Source organism: Charadrius vociferus, unplaced genomic scaffold, assembly GCF_000708025.1.
Source record: "Charadrius vociferus isolate BGI_N301 unplaced genomic scaffold, ASM70802v2 scaffold1317, whole genome shotgun sequence".
NCBI classification, from domain to species: domain Eukaryota; kingdom Metazoa; phylum Chordata; class Aves; order Charadriiformes; family Charadriidae; genus Charadrius; species Charadrius vociferus.
The window spans coordinates 3,766-8,440 of record NW_009649275.1 but is presented as its reverse complement, the minus strand read 5'-3'; positions in this window follow the sequence as shown (position 1 = coordinate 8,440).

The following is a 4,675-nucleotide window of genomic DNA, read 5'->3' as shown; positions in this document are numbered from 1 at the left end:
CACCTCCAAGCAGCTCCGCGCCCTCCTCTGGCCCCGCTCCACCAGGTCCATGTCTCTCCTGTGCTGAGGCCCCCGAGCTGGAGGCGGCACTGCAGGGGGGTCTCCCCAGAGCAGAGCAGAGCGCAGCAGAGGGGCACAATCCCCCCTCGCCCTGCTGGCCACGCTGCTGGGGATGCAGCCCGGGATGTGGGGCGAGATGCCAATTTGATTTCGAAGAGTCTGGAAAGGAGCAGGGGTACGTATGTGCAAGGTATAGGTGAGATTAAAGCAGTGGCCTCAGGTAGAGGGACACGATCAGCAGACAGGAGGGGAGTCCTGCGGAGACGGTGTTTGTCAATCACACGTCTTCTCTCCCCAGGCTGGTGTTATTCAGCATTTTTGCTTATTCCAGTTGAGTGCAAAGATTTAAAAAGCCGTGTTAACCTCCAGTTGAAGCTTTGCAGTGAGCCCCTGAGCTGAGTCGACGGCCTCAGCTTCTTCCCATGAGGAGCGGTAGAGCGAGAAACTGCTGGTGCTGCGGTGGAGTTGGATGGCTTCGTAAGGGGACTGGGGGGATACACTCGGCCCCGAGGGATCCCTGCCCATCCCAAATATGAGAGTAACTTCCAGAAAACACTTTTATCACCAGCTTCTCATTATTTCCTTGTAATTTCCCTGGGGACAGATTTTCTTCTATTCTTCTCCCACGCAGCTTAACGCCGTAGTGGTCACAAGTACGCTGTGCGCTCCTGAAGGAGAGTTCTTTGGAGTGCGGTGATTCCTCGCGGAGCAAATCCTGTAAAAAGCCGTCCTACCAAAACCGCGGGTCCCTCTGTGAACACCTGAAACGCAGGGGCCGGACCCGGCACGTGGTCGCACGCCTGCAGCACTTCGTTCTGCCGCTGCCGCGATGAACTCCCGGATGAAAGACCTCGTGTAGGAAGTTCTGCCTCCTTCCCCCGCGTAGAAGCACAGAGCTAAGGAGCAGGTGGAGACGGTTGCTTAAATGTGAGATTTTTGCATTATTCGAAATACAAATCATAGAATCACAGAATGGTTTAGGTTGGAAAGGACCTTGAAGATCATCGAGTTCCAACCCCCCTGCCCTGGGCAGGGACACCTCCAACTAGACCAGGTTGCCCAAGGCCACGTCCAGCCTGGCCTTGAACACCTCCAGGGATGGGGAGGTGTCGTATCATCATCGTATATCATCATCATCAAATCATCGCCGTATCCTCCTCCGTGAGAAGCGTGGAAAGGTTCGCTCTTGGGGCTGGCAGAGGGCATGGGGAGGGTGAACAGCTGGAGCAGTCGCGATGGCTGGGAAGCGCGTTCCACATGTGTTTCTACTGTAAAAATTGTTTCTACTGTGAAAATTGAGATGTGCGGGGGAAATCCAGAGCCAGACCCTCCTGAGGTGACCCGCGTCCTGAGAAACAAGCGCCAGAAGAAGCGGGGGGAGAGACGTCGTGTCTGCGATTTGGTGGAAACCTTCGCGTCCGTTTGCTTCCTCCTGCGAGCGGAAGGGCTCCGGTGTGGCGGGCGGACGGCTCCCAATGCCCCGACCCTCTCACCTGAGACTCGGAGTTCTGAAATTCGGCTGTAAAAAGTGCAGAGGTGGTAAATCCCGCTTAAAAAAAAAAAAAAAAAAAAAAAAAAAAGATAATTTTTGATAAGTTTTGCTGGGTTTGTTTCTGAGATAGACCCTCCTTCCCCTTCCACTGACGCTGGTAGGAATTTTGGCTCGGCAATGATTAAACAAATCGTTTATGTGTGAGAGTAATCATTCCCTTCGCGTGTCGCTTTATACTGTTACAAATTTCAAAAATAGTGGTCTCGGAAGTTGTATTTAAACATTGTGTTTCCAGTCTCCGTGGAAAAATTAACTCTAAAACCCAAAACACGAAAGATTTACGCCCAGCGCTGAGGGACGTGAAGCGTTGATGCACCGCGGTTGCGTAGATGGGGCGTTTCTGTTCCTTCTGCACCTGAGGAGCAGCTCACCGGAGAGCGAAACAGCCTCTTTCCAAGGAGACGTTGGCCGGTCTGCTGCGATACCCCATCACCGTCCCTAAATTAATGTGCTGCTTAAATTTTTTTATTTTAATTTATTTTTTTTAAAAAAAAAAAAGAGTAGCATGAGGTAAGCATCAGAAAACGCCACGAGATGAACGGTTATCCCAGCCCAAAGCGGAGGCTGAGGGAGAACGGGACAAACTTGACCGAAACGGGGTAAAAATTGGGTAATTCCGCAGTGCGGTATGGGCCTGGGAGCTTGGGAAGCTGAGGTGGGAAACGGGTAGAAGTGGTGTCGGAACTCGCCGTTCTTTCTCCGAGACTTCACAGGAACACGCACGGGAATCGCGGGATTCTCTCGGTTCCTCTCTGGGAAGCTCTCTCAGTTCTCCTGTAGCAGGGAGAGTAAGAGGTTTTTTGTAGACTGTGGTGTTTAATAGGACACAAAAGCCGAGAATCCCGGTGTTTGCCTTGAGAAATAACATCCGTGCATTGGGAAATACGAAGCGCTGCATAAACTCTTGGGTTCGTGTAGTCAGAGGAGAAAAAGCCATCTCTTTAGCAAGGCAGGTGTTCTTTAAAGAGCATTCCCAACACATTGATTGATTGATTGATTTGTAAAAAGCTTTAGGTCGTGTTTAATCTGCAGATGTAAAGTTCGCCCCACCGTGTGCCACCTCGTCAGTAGGAACACGTCTGAGAGTAAAACGTTTGTAGTTCGAAGAGCCCTTTATGTTCTCGGAAGGGTAGAAACGAGCTCGGGACGTAGCACGGGAGGTTTCGCTGCCTTTGCTGGTTCCATTCTGCTTTACGGGTTGCCGGCTGAAGCGGCCTCTCCCATTCGGTTCTCTTCGGTTTGTAAATTAAGGGGGGTCCGGCATTTCATGATTAACATTGAGAAACGATTGTTTCTTATAAAAGTTTCCCCTGAGCTTGTCTCTCGTTCCTCTTACCCCATCAGATGAAGGGTCTCGTCTTGTGTGTTCGACCGGTGCTGCCGCGATGCCAATAAACACGAAACTGCAGAAGCTGAACTCTTGGACAAGCCCACTTTAGGAAGAGCTCGTCTTCCCTTCTCGATGTGACTTTTTAGGAAAACCGTTCAAAAAGCAAGAACCCCTTTCCCAGAAAGCTCCATCTGCTTTTGGGGGAGATTTGGCCTTATCTTGTTTATGGTGCGTTATTCTAGCCCAGTCTCTCCGATCCCATCCCATCCGGAGCGGGTTGCGTTGAGTAGCACAGGCGCTTCCCGTTGCCCCGCTTTGGAGGCAGAGCTGGAAACGTTTTGGTGGAGGGTGGCTGGGGGACACCAAGTCAAATGGGTTCGGAGCCAAGGAGGGGCGGCAGGGTGGATCTCCCCGTGGGGGTTGGTTGGGCTGGTCGCCTCCCCGCACGCCGTGGTTTAACCCCGGCCGACAACCAGGACCACGCAGCCGCCCGTCCCCCTCCCCGGTGGGACGGGGGGGAGAATCGGAAGGGCAAAAGTGAGGAAAAACTCGTGGGTTGAGATAAAGAAAGTTTTATAGGTAGAGCAAAAGCCGCGCGTGCAAGCAAAGCAAACCGAGGAATTCATTCACCGCTTCCCGCGGGCAGGTGGGTGTCCAGCCATCCCCAGGGCTCCATCATGCTTAACGGGGACTTGGGAAGACAAACACCATCATTCCCAACGTCCCCCTGTTCCTCCTTCTTCCTCCCAGCTCTATATTCTGAGCATGACGTCATATGGGATGGATATGGGATATGGGATGGATATGGGACATCATACGGGATGTTCCCCTTGGTCAGTTGGGGTCGGCTGTCCTGACCATATCCCCTCCCAACTCCTTGTGCCCCCCCAGCCCATCACTGGCGGGGTGGGGTGAGGAGCAGAAAAGGCCTCGACTGCTTAGAAATGACCTGAAATAGTGTTTTACCAACGCTATTTTCATCCCAAATCCAAACCACAGCACTACTCCAGCTGCTTGTAAGAAAGTCAGCTCCACCCCAGCAGAAACCGCCATGGGGCAGGAAGGTGCCACAGGTTCAGAGATGTTACTCCGGTTCAGATAACGTCCCAGAATTTTAAAAAAATACAGAAATTCTTAAACACGGAGGTGCCGCTTCTGGCTCAGGATGTGCCTGAGCTGCAGAGGGACGCTTCAACATTCTCACGACACCTTCACCGTGGTTTTACCCCCTCCTCCAGGCGATGCCCGGGCTGCTCCTGGGACGGGTCCGAGCACAGCTGGATCTCGGGTCTGACCTCCTCTTGTGGAGTTGGGTCCTTGTGGGACCTTTTAGGTGCCCTCGGAGGGACATCGGGGAGAGGACACGGGAAGCGAGCGGCTCTGGAGGGGGGAGGTCAGTGGCAGCAAGCGGGCAGCTCTTGAGCTGTCGTCTCCAAAATGGGCAAAACTCACCCAATCCTAGAAACGCTCGGGATGCTCCGGCATGGGATGTGGCATCACAGCCCGGGTGTCCTGCACCGCTCACAGCCCTCCGAGAGTCCCGACGGGAGAGATGCGTCCTCCCGGGCTGGGGTGCAGCTCAGCCCACACCGAGGGGATGATTCACAGAATTTTCAGAGTTGGAAGGGACCTCTAGAGATCATCCAGTCCCACTCCCCTGCTAAAGCAGGACTGCCCGGAGCACATCCCTCAGGACTGCATCCAGGCGGGTTTTGAAAATCTCCGGAGAAGGG